Source organism: Bufo bufo, chromosome 8, assembly GCF_905171765.1.
Source record: "Bufo bufo chromosome 8, aBufBuf1.1, whole genome shotgun sequence".
NCBI lineage: Eukaryota > Metazoa > Chordata > Amphibia > Anura > Bufonidae > Bufo > Bufo bufo.
In genome coordinates this window covers 138,284,986-138,297,817 of record NC_053396.1, presented here as the reverse complement: position 1 = coordinate 138,297,817, position 12,832 = coordinate 138,284,986, and the positions used below count along the sequence as shown (strand labels likewise).

General features: G+C 46.7%; 1 protein-coding gene across 1 annotated transcript in view; it reads left to right on the top strand.

The window, feature by feature from the left end:
• Nucleotides 1–9,215: 9,215 nt before the first annotated feature.
• MTM1 (myotubularin 1) overlaps nt 9,216–12,832 on the top strand; it is a 107,500-nt gene continuing 103,883 nt past the window's right edge. Inside the window, exon 1 of the mRNA XM_040406497.1 lies at nt 9,216–9,325. The gene's annotated coding sequence lies outside the window, so the exon portion shown is untranslated. The remainder of the gene's footprint in view (nt 9,326–12,832) is intronic.

The window sequence follows — 12,832 nt, the reverse complement described above, 5'->3', positions numbered from 1 at the left end:
CATGGGTGTTGCTGTTACTGTTAGGCTACGTTCACACGACTGTATGTGTTTTGCGGTCTGCAAATTGCGGATCTGCAAAAAAAAAATGGATGACGTTCCGTATGGCATCCGTTTTTTTTGCTGATCCATTGTAACAATGCCTATCCTTATCAGCAAAACGGACAAGAATAGGACATGTTCTCTCTTTTTTGCGGGGCTATGGAACGCACATACGGATGCGGATAGCACACGGTGTGTTGTCCGCATTTTTTGTGAACCCATTGAAATGAATGGGTCTGCATCCTATCTGGAAAAATAAACGGAACGGGCACGGAAACAAAATAAATGTAGCCTTAGGCTAGGTCTACACGACGACATTTGTCACGTGACATTTTGTTGCACTAATGTTGAGCGACAATTTTTATAATGGCAGCCTATGGTGTCGCACTGCAACATGCAACATGCTGCGACTGCGACGCAACAGTCGCAGAAAATCCATTCGAGATGGATTTTTCTGCGACTGTTGCGTCGCAGTCGCAGCATGTCGCATGTTGCAGTGCGACACCATAGGCTGCCATTATAAAAATTGTCGCGCGACATTGGTGCAACAAAATGTTGCGCGACAAATGTTGCGCCCTATAAGTCGCGCGACAAATGTTGTCGTGTAGACCTAGCCTAAAAGGCTCTGCTCTCTTTGCAACTGCCACGCCCTCTCCACATTCACATTAATTGACAGGGCCAGGCAGTAAAAACCGGATACTGCAGCGCAGCAAGAGACTATGGAAGAAGTCAGGGCTAGGTGTAATCACGTTTACATTGCCTGGTCCTGTCAAAGGAGAGGACGCGGCAGTTGCAGAGCGAGCAGATCCTCTAGGTGTAATGGCAACGCCCCCATTGCTCCTAGAGTCTCATTTGCATATATTCAAACATCATTTTTCTCAGTAATTCAGGCACATATGAACATGGGACCAACAGATATGTCTTTACCTGCCAAGCGCACATGTAACAGGTCAGCCAGTATCATAGGTACAAATCTGCTGACAGATGCCCTTTAAATAGACATGCTGCTTATTTAACGCTGGGTTCACACCTGAGCGTTCTGAAAGGAGCGCTCTGTATGCGCGATTGTACGGGCGTTTACAATCGCGCATACAGAGACAAGCGAACACACATTGTCGCGCGTTCCCGAAAGTCTATGTACCGGAATGCGCGACAAACGCCCAAAAAAACGCTCATGTACTTGTTTGAGCGTCGGGCGTTTTACGGCGCGATCGTACGCGCTGTAAAACGCCCAGGTGAGAACCATTCCCATAGGGAAGCATTGGTTTCTCCTTGTTGAGCGTTTTACAGCGCGTAGGAATGCGCTGTAAAACGCTCAGGTGTGAACTGAGGGTAAAATCTGCACTACAGGTCAATTTACACAGGGTTTTTTTTTGTTAGTTTTTTTTCCATCATGTGGAAAATCTCATTATTTTGCTGGTACTATAGAATATATCCATCCAGTGTGGACATCCCCTAAAGCTACATGCACACAGGAGTGCCCTCGTTATGTGTGGATCATTTGATGCAGATTTCACCCTTTACATTGCAAATCTGCAGCACAAGGGAAATTTCCAGTGTAGATGAGATTTTTTGAATCTCTTCTACTTAGCCAGTATATATAAGGACATGTTCACATGGCAGATTTTCTACATAGATTTTGGTGCATATTTTATGCCAAAATCTGCAAGGAAAATGTGGCAAATCAACCTCTTGTTGTTCCTCAATGGGAATCTGCACCGCTGTTCATACATCCACAGATTTCCATTCGGATTTCAAAATGTCGTCATTTCTTGCCACAGTTTCCACACAGAGGCTGGCGTCCATATGCAGATGCAAACCAAAACTGGATCCACGACATTTAAACTAAAAATTTGCTGCAGAAATCTGCAATGGGGGTGAGCCTCCCTAGAGTCACCCGCGATACTAGGGAGGCTCATCCCCGTCGTGGCCTGCTATTGGCTGCTACACCTGTTGCCCAATGTTTTAATCTGGGGAGGAGATGCAGCGGCGGCCGTGCGGGGATCAGGAGCGATGCAGGTGCCCGGGAGCGGGGTAAGTATAATCTATATGAGGGGCCCAGGCATGGAGGGGGGGGCATGTTTTATAGTTTGGTAAAACACTTTAATACAAAACATGGACAAGTATCTCCAGGCCTGTATTCCATGAGACAGAGACAAAGTAGTGCATGCCCTGAGTTTCTCCACACGGACTGAGATGTGAATTGCCTTGAGCTCCACCTAGTGGTGGCAATAGGCAGCCAGTTTTATAATGTACTGGCCCAGATTATTTTAAGTGAATACCTCTAAATTTTGGAGCACACTGAGCCAAAAAGTAATGCAATTTGGCCCATCTAGGTTTAGAGAAAGCTTCTGCGCCGAGTCTGAAAAAGCAGCGCAGCTTACAGGGGTTCTTCAGGATTTACATATTAATGACCTATACTTAGGATTGGTCATCAATATGAGATTGGCGGAGGAAGCGACTCCTCGCACCCCCACGGGTCAGCTATTTGAGGAGACTGTAGCGCTCCTGTGAGCCCCGCTGCCTACTCTCAGCTTACCAAGCACAACACGGTACTTTGTAACAGCGATGGACTGGCCATCGGGAGTACCGGGAGAATCCCGGTGGGCCGATCGAATTATGGGCCGGCCAGGGCCGCCATCAGGGGGGTAAAGCCGATACCCGGCCGGTCCCGAGCCATTTAAATTTTTTTGCTGTCAGTGTGTTAACTTTAAAATCAGCGCTCATCTCTTTACTATCTTACACTGACTCAGCTCCAGTAACAGCAGGCAGTGTGGGGGCGGCGCTCACTCACTGACGTCACACGCCTGCTCCTCCCACTAGGCGGCGCAGGCGCGTGACGTCAGTGAGTGAGCGCTGCCGCCCGCACTTGTTACTGGAGGCTGGAGGGAGCTGAATGTAAGGTAGTAAAGAGATGAGCGCTGTGTTAAAATTAAAGTTACTGTCTGCAGCCTGCAGGATACCGATTTATTAATGTATACTACTGTGAGTGGCGGGGAGGGGGATCTATGGATGACGGCACTGTTATAGGGAGGGGGATCCGTGGATGGCACTGTTATGGGGGGGGGTCTGTGGATGACACTTATGGGGGGGGGGGTCTGTGGATGACACTTATGGGGGGGATCTGTGGATGGCACCATTATGGAGGGGGATTTTTTTTTCTAAATTAAGAGTAAAAATAAAAAACCTGTTTATACTTACAGTGGAATGTTTTTACTTATGTTTTTTTTTGAGTGTGTTTGGGAAAAATAAAGTGGGCCGGTCTGGCTGAAGTCCAGGGCCACTTTATTGTCCCAGTCCATCCCTGCTTTGTAAAGTGGCTGTGCTTGGTATTGCACTTGAATGGAACTGAGCTACGCCTAGGTCATGTGACTGGTGAATGTGATGTCACATGACCTAGGAAGAGGCCTAAGCTCTGACCGAGCGCCACGGCCTCTTCTAACAGCTGAGATGAGCAAATTTCCAGTTATGAAATTAGTTCACTCTTCGTTTACTGGTAAAAGGTGAATTGGGTTATGGATTCTGTTCCCACGGACCATAACGCAATTCTATGACAGAATGCCTTTAGGCATTTATGGCCTGCATAACGGATCCGTCCAGTTTCTGTTATGCAGGATAAGACTTGTGGCAGGCGCAGCACTATAAAGTGCTTTTTGCGCTGTGGCATTAGAAGAATTCTGATATCTCTGACTTTTAGTCTAACCAGACTGTCTATTACTCTGTAATTCCTCTAGCGCCATTCTATGGAAACAGTAGGCTTAAAGAGCACACCAAATGCTTGAAAAAAACTTCTTTATTAACTTCAACTTTTCTTTATATATAATACTGCGGCCTCCGCAGCAGATAGTCCATGTACAAAACTCGTGTTGCATAAAGATTCATAAAATGTCGGTATGCATAAGATGGTGGTTCAACTGTTCAATCTTGTCATTCAAGATAAAATGCTGGATATATTTCTCTCTTAAGTATCTGTACTCTCACTTTTAGTTATTTAAGTACTTTATGATCCCTCTGAGAGGTATATCTGAGGTCAACCTAATAGTTCTACTTGCTGAATTTGGTCGCAATTCGCAATATGCAGTTAGCAGTAACTATTTGCAGATTGGTTGAGTATGATCTGGTATGGTTGTATGCAATTTGGATTGCAATATGGAATTTGATTTTGGATTGAATTTGTAGTTTGCAATTGGTGGAACTATTTTGGCCTCTCTGTTCAGCTCCTCTCTCTGGTGAATAATGATTCCAGCAGCTCCTGCTAGGGGAATTTCCCACACAGGCTGTGTGTGAGGCTGGCTGTAATTGGTCAAAACTCCTGGGCTGTGTGAGGCTGGCTAGGATTGGTCAATACTCCTGCTTAGCAACAACAGTTTAACTCTATGATTTCTGTTGTATCTGCTGTGTCATTGAGCTTACCTTACATTATATAATGAATCCTAAAGGCACATTATCTTTTTCTGCTTCTGTGGACACAAAATATAACAGTTATATGACATCCAAACATGAAGTCACTGTAAATAACGCTGCTTTTGTCTTTAACACACAAACATAGGAGCTGTATTAAGGTTATTAGCAGGTCTAGCTGTATAAACACACAAGCTATATTAGCAACCTAGGACAGGTCTTAGCTGGCCAGCTACAGGACTCCCCTGCATAACAAACGCGACGGATCCATTTTGCAGCCTATAGACTTCTATTATGACGGAATAATTAACAGAATGCCTCTAAAGGCATTCCGTTATGCATTCCGCCATAGAATTGCATTATGGTCCGTGGTAACGGAATCCATAACGCAATTCACCTTTTACCAGTAAACGAAGCATAAACGAATTTCAAAATATGAAATTCGCTCATCTCTAGTGATCAAAATGCAAATCCCAGACAACCCCTTTAATGGAAGAGATCCGTGACTTTACAGGAAAGAAAAGTGGCCTATGATGAGCCATTTTGCCCCAAAACAGCTACACAATTCTGATGTAAAATTCTGTCCTAAACTAAGCCAACCAATAGTTAGTCAGTAAAAAGCTTCTATCCCTGCACCAGATTTATAGAGGACCTGTCACTACACCAAATGAAATGCAATCTGAAAGCACCATGTTATAGAGGAGAAGCTGGGCGGATTGATATATCGTTTTTCCTGTATCGGTACAGGGTGGAGTGGTTATCAGTGATTGAAAGCATCGTATATAAGTGTGCATAAGATAGCTGTCAGTCACTGATAACACCTCCCTCCTGTACCAATAGCTGTTCACAGGAGGTGAAAAAAGCACAGATATACCGTAAATGTATAAATGACAGGTTTCACTGAATATTTTCCAATAAAACTATATATCAATCTGCTCAGCTCCTCCTGCTTCATAACATGGTACTATCCGATTGCATTGAATTTGGTGGTGACAGGTCATTTTTATCATCCAGCCTGAGCCCCTGTGATAAATTTGGTGCAGGTCTAGACAGCCTACATTTACTCCATGTATAGGATTAGTTAGGCCTCATTCACACGTCAGTGTTCGGTCAGTGATTTCCATCAGTGTATTTGAGCCAAAACCAGGATTGGAGCCTCCACAGACATACGGTATAAGGGGAAGATCTGCTCCTGTTCAGTGTTTAGAGCCGCACCTGGTTTTGGCTCACAATCACTGACCGAACACTGACGTGTGAATAAAGCCTAAGGCCCCTTTCACACGAACGATCAGGATTAGGTCTGGATGCGTTCAGGGAAACTTGCACCATTTCGCAAGCAATTGCAATTGCGATCGCGCGGAAAACACTGAACAACTGAACGCGATCACATACATAACTGAATGAACTTGCTTGTGAAATTGTGCATTTTTCACTGAACGCATCCACAAAGCATTGGGATCTAATCCATTCACGCTCATCTGCAAGGGGCCTAAGTTTTCGGCACTACATGTGAACTCACCCTTAGGCCCTATTCACACAACAGAATGGCCACCATGCCTAGGTCTGCAAAACACGGGCACCGGCCATGTGAACTCCGTATTGCAGTACGGACCCATTCAGTTGAATGGGTCTGTGATCCACAACATACGGCGGTGCGGAGGCACAGACCCAGAAGTCCATGGGAGGGCGTCCACGTGTTTCCGTGACTATGTCTCTGCACTGCAAAAGATATACATATCTTTTGCCATAGGGCTGCCACCCGGCCGGTAACTCACCGGCCAAGCAAGTAGTTTAGTGCCCCTGCCGGTGCTGGTAATTTTTTTCTACCGACAATAATAATTGCCGGTATTTTCCTATATGGACTGTTACTATTGAGTTCTTCCATTGTGGAGCACTCATTAGTACAGCCTTTAAGGCCCCTTTCACACGAGCGTGGCGGATTAGGTCCGGATGCGTTCAGTGAAACTCGTAACCATTTTGTAAGCAAGTTCAGTCATTTTTGTCTGCAATTGCGTTCAGTTGTTGAGTTTTTTTCCCGCGCGGGTGCAATGCGTTTTGATGCGTTTTTCACACGCATGATAAAAAACTGAAGGTTCATCTCCTAGCAACCATCAGTGAAAAACGCATTGCATCCGGACTTGCTTCAGGATGCAATGCGTTTGTCACTGAAGCCCCAATCACTTCTATGAGGCCAGGGCTGCGTGAAAAACGCAGAATATGGCCTCATGCACACGACCATTATGTGTTTTGCGGTCCGCAAATTGCGGATCTGCAAAACACGGATGGAGTCCGTGTGGGTTCCGCAATTTGCGGAACAGCGCAAGACAGCCATTAATATAATTGCCTATTCTTGTCCGCAAAACGGACAAGAATAGGACAGGTTATATTTTTGCGGACCACGGAACGGAGCAACGGATGCGGACAGCACACGAAGTGCTGTCCGCATCTTTTGCGGCCCCATTGAAGTGAATGGGTCCGCATCCAAACCTCAAATACTGCGGCTCGGATGCGGACCAAAACAACGGTCCTGTGCATGAGGCCTATAGAACATGCTGCGTTTTTCACGCAACGCAGAACTGACGCGTGAAAAAAACGCTCATGTAAAAAAAAAAAAAAAAAAAGAACTCACCTCATCTATTTGATCACGTCGCTGTGAACACTCACTGCTCACTGGAAGCTCAAGATAGGACCTGCGCTCCAGTGTGATGACGTTTCGCGGGTCCTGTCCATGAGCAGCGAGTGTTCATAGCAGCGAAATCAAATGGATGAGGTGAGTTGTAGGGACATTACTGTTACTGGGGGGCACTAATTGGGGCATTAATATTACTGGGGGCTCTAATGGAAGCACTATTAATTCTGGCGGAAGCTAATGGGGGCATTATTAATTCTGGGGGGCACTGTTGGCAGCATTGCTATTACTGGGGGCACTATTGATTATGGGAGACGCTAATGGGGGCATTATTAATTTTGGAAAACCACAGAAATAAGATAATAATGCACTTAGTAAAGTAGATGCAAACATTATACATGGACAAAGTCCTCACTCTGATATAATAATATCTGAGACACTTAGTCAATATATTTTGATCAAAACACATCTGAGGCCGCCTACCAAGCGCCAAGGTGGTCTCAGGTCAGGCGGGTCCTACGCTAAACCTACCTAAGCCATTGGGCTTCCATGTTCAGGAGCGCAGACGCCGCACATATGGTGTGCTGCTCCTAGTCACCTCCATGTGCATCAAGCAACCAATGGGAGGAGGAGCAAGCACACCCATATGTACCACCTAATCAAGGCGCTCTATTGGATAGGAGGGGCAAAAGTGCAGAGGAATGCTACTCCCAAGATAAAATAGGTGCGCATTCACACTTGAAGGTGCCACTCCCTCAAGCAAATACTACATAGACAAAAAAATCACAGAAAAAACTAAGATAAAAACATCCTGCACGATATGATATACAAATGTGCGGATGTCCCTGGCCATATTATTGAAGAAAACCACAGAAATAAGATAATAATGCACTTAGTAAAGTAGATACAAGCATTATATATGGACAAAGTCCTCACTCTGATATGATAATATCTGAGACACTTAGTCAATATATTTTGGGTGTGCTTGCTCCTCCTCCCATTGGTTGCTTGATGCACATGGAGGTGACTAGGAGCAGCACACCATATGTGCGGCGTCTGCGCTCCTGAACATAGAAGCCCAATGGCTTAGGTAGGTTTAGCGTAGGACCCGCCTGACCTGAGACCACCTTGGCGCTTGGTAGGCGGCCTCAGATGTGTTTTGATCAAAATATATTGACTAAGTGTCTCAGATATTATCATATCAGAGTGAGGACTTTGTCCATATATAATGCTTGCATCTACTTTACTAAGTGCATTATTATCTTATTTCTGTGATTTTCTTCAATAATATGGCCAGGGACATCCGCACATTTGTATATCATACCGTGCAGGATGTTTTTATCTTAGTTTTTTTCTGTGGCATTATTAATTCTGGGGGGCACTGTTGGCAGCATTACTATTACTGGGGGCACTATTGATTATGGGAGCCACATTATGACATTTACCAACCCATTTTAAACCACACCCTTTGGGGTGTGGCTTAACTTGGCTGGTATTTTTTGTAGGTAGTGACCCTTTTTTGCCATATGTTGCGGACCGTGGACCCATTCAAGTCATCGCTGTTTGCGGTCTACAACACAGGCACAGTGGCCATATGGTCATCTGAATGGGGCTTTAGGATGGATTTTGCTGTCTATCTGGCATTTTTTTGCACTTTTAGTGCATTTTTTTGTTAAAAAAAACCAAAACCCTGCTCTAAATTATATATTTTTTTCCATCTCCTGTATAAAAAAAACACCTAAAAGAATGTTATTCACGTGGTTGTTTTGAGGACCTCATACGCAGGAGCGGGTACTGGCGGCTTTGGAGCTGGGGAGGGGATTAAAAGTAAAGTATTCGATTTTTTTAAAACTTTTTAATAAGTTAATTTTCTGTAAAGTCTGGAAAAGCCATGTAACCACCCGGTGTAGTGCTGACATAGTCCACAGCGCTGTACAGAACAGCTCCCACTCCTAGCAGGCCCTGTGCAGTGTGCAGCCGGCTATGACATGCTGTGCACATCTCTACTGACAGCTCTCACACACAAAAATAACTCTGCCGTCGCCTCGCAAGACCTCTTTTCCTACAACCCAAAAAACTACATCTCCCATCAGCCACCGCGCCCCGTCCAATCCTAAGTGTTCCTCCAGTCAAAGCCCCGCCCAGGCCGGGATCACGTGACAGCTGCTTGGGTTGTTCTCCTTTGGAGAGGTGAGCGGCGGTTTCAGAACTTCCTGTCAGGCTCGGCGGCCCTGGAGGCGGATCTGACCCGCACAGGTAGGCACTACTGCCAGCGGCCGAGGGGAGGGGGTTCTGTTCAGTAGGAGTAAGTGAGGTAGGGCATGGTGCCCGGCTGGGCCCCCGGCTCACTTGTGGAGAGCAGGCGGGGCAGTGAGGAGTGCCCGGCTGTCAGTGCGGGGTCGTCGTCGTCTTTATTCCCGTGTATGTATCATGCAGGACGCCTGTGAGCGGAGGCGCTATTTGTGGCCCGTGCAGGTACCCGTCCATATCTGGACGTAGTAATGGAGCTGGTTGTATAGAAGCCCCTGTCATTCTGTTCTGGAATGGTACAGCTCCTAGCCCCAGCTTATGTGTGGGGGTAATTGTAACTACCTGAGAGGAGTGATAGTAGCAAGAATGGTGCTTGTAGTTGTTACTCACTTGCTATGGGGCATGCTGTGATGGGAAGGGCACGCCTTCGGGGTACACCCTGGTCTTGGGGTACCTTTGGTGGTGATGAGATGTGAGGTTGAAGGCCGGGACGCCTGCAGCATGTAGGAGATGAGTGCGTCTACTTGATGTAATGTCCAGACACATTAGTCGCAGTTCAGACTTTGGATGTTTAGCAGTTTCACAGATCATAGGGGTCTCGGGCTGTAAAGGTGGTCAGTGGTTCCTCAGAGCAGTTTGCCTCACACTGCACTTCTCTCTTCCACCATGCAACCACATGGCGGCCCCTAACGGCGGGCTAAGTTCTGCCTCTCTATCACAGGCTGCGGTACTCAGTGATTGGTACTACAGACTTTCACGGCGGGAAGTGGCATAGTAGGATTCTGCCTTTTTTCCAGTGGTATTCCGGTTAGAAAAACGTAATCCCTATCCTCGGACCTCAGCATCTCCGGTGCTCCCATTGACATGAATAGAGTGGTGGTGTGCATTCCAACCAGCTGCTCCGTCCGTTTCAAGAGGGGGTGCTCCATGGGGTATGTGGCCCCTGTTCTTGTGATCAAGGGGGGTCCTACTGCTGGGATCGAATAGTTATTCCCTGTCTTGCGGATGGGGGATAACTTCTTCTAAACAGAATTCCCCCTGAAAAGGGGTTTTCTGAGATTTTCATACTGATGACCTAGCATCATCGGTATCTGATTGGTAGGGGTTTGCTACCTGGGACCCCCGCCGATCAGCTGTTTGAGAAGGCAATGACGCTCTTTTAAGCGCCGCGGCCTTCTCTCAGCTTTTCCTAGGCCGAGTGACGACACGTTCATCGGTCACATGGACTAAGCGCAGCTCAGCGCCATACCGAGCACAGCTGCTATACAATGTATGACGTTGTTCTAGGGGAGCTGTGAAATGGCAGTGGTGCTGACAGGAGCACTGCTACACTCTCAAAACAGCTGATCGGTGGGGGTCTTGGGTGTCGGACCCCCACCGATCGGAAACTGATGACCAATCCAGAGAATAGGTCATCGGTATAAAAATCCTGGAAAACCATTTTAAGTCTATCCAGGTGCTGGAAGGCTTTCACCTTCTTGGCAATGTCTGCTATGGAGCCTGTAAGCGTCTTTAGTCAGTTCATCTCCACAGAACTTCTACACGCACCTCCTCTCAACACTGGAATGCTTTTCAATATTTTCTTTGTCTCTCTTTCTCCACTTTTTCTCCATGCTTTTTGGATGGTCACTATCCAGGTCTGTTTTCTGCATCTGCTCACTTCACTGTACCCTTACTACTTCTCCACATGAGGAGAGTATAACCGCTCTACCTAGTGATCCTTATTAATGGCCTATTAACTCCTTCCATGCCATAAATGCAGTGAATGCATATATCGCATAAAACCCATTTTTAACCCCTTTTTAGTGTACCACTACTGTAATAGCGGCATTCTGCACACTGCCCTGATGATCACTGTCTTGGGGTACTGATATAGTACTAGTGGCGTATTGTCATCTGGTTGTAGTGGGTGCTTGTCCCTTCTAGGATTTTGCTCTTTTGTGGATTCTTTATGTGATTGGAATAAACTTTATTCACCATTATTTTTGGACTGTGGTTTTGTTGGCAGGACCTTTGTTGATCTGAAATGGATTTGGTTCTGAGCAGCATGATACTCAGCCATGTTGAATAAAGGTTCATGCACAGTCCAGTACATGGGCACAAACTCAGCCAGCCACTAGATGTAGCCTTATATGGCACGAGGATGTCACCTTTTCTCAGAGCCATAATGCAGCAGAAGACCACCTCCACCTCACTGCTCCAGTCCCTGCTCCCTTCCACTTCCTGGTCTTGGGCTGGACATGTAGGCTTGGACTGGGTAGTCCGAGCCATTTTCTGTGTGTCAAGCCCGAGATTAGGATTGGTGAGGTGAGTAATGACTCTTATTTTAAAGGGGTTCAGAGCTCCGATGCTCTCTTTTGCCTTGTACTGAATGGCTCAGGGCAAAGGCATTTTATGGAGATCAGGTGACGTACCGGGCTCTCCATGGGTAAAGCTAGGAGGAAGCTTCAGCCTAGCAGTGAGCCTAGTCACGTCACTGGCACTAATGGGCGGGCTTTAGCGTTGCCCTAGCCTGTAAAATGGCTAAGGCAGCGCTAAAACCCGCCAATCGGAGCCGGTGACTTCACCGACAACACTGCTAGGCGGAAGCCTCTGACGTAAACAAAAAGCCCTTGGCCTGCTCCGATGCTCATATCAGGGGGTTTGGAGAGGTGAAGATGGGGATATGTCCCAACCTGGACAACCCCTTTAACTAATTTAATGATTAATTTTGGAGACCCCTTTAACACCCGCACAGTGAATTTGGCAGAACATGTTTATAAATCTGCTCAGATTCGGACGGATGCCATGCTGCCCTATTACAGCTTGTGCAGCAGTTGTATATGATCTCTAAGGGTACATTCACACGACCGTAGTGTTTTGCGGTCAGCAATTTGCGGATCCACAAAACACGGATACCGGCCTTTGCGGATCCACAAAACACGGATACCGGCCCGTGTGCGTTCCGCAGACTGCATATGGCCGGCACTATGATAGAAATGCCTATTCTTGTCCGTATCCGGAATAACCGATGCAGACAGAACACGGTGTGCTGTTCACATCTTTTGCGGCTTCGTTGAGATGAATGGGTCCGCACCCCTTCCGCAAAATTGAGGAATGGATGCAGACCCGTTCATACGGTGGTGTGAATGAGCTTCTAGTCAAAGTATATCCCCCAAAAATGTTTCTATTGTACTTCTCTCTAGGCTCCACTTAAATCTGAACTAGGCCTCCTTCATAAGGACTTCTAGTGCTCTCCCCACCCTCCATGTTAGCACTTCCACGTTAGACGCACCCAGTCCCTGTCACAGCTCAGTGGAAGTCCAGCGTTGGAAAAAGAACTGAAAGCCTGGTACAGAGCGAGACGAGACCCCGACCGTGAGGGCTGACAGTACTAGGGGACAGGAGGTGAGGGTGGGGGATGCACATGAGAAATCTTGGCGACTATTGTGCGAGTAGCGTACAAAAGGAAAGCAAAAGAGAGAAGGTCTTGGGAGGATCAGACGTTAGGTCATTCACACCAAGGGCTTCCGT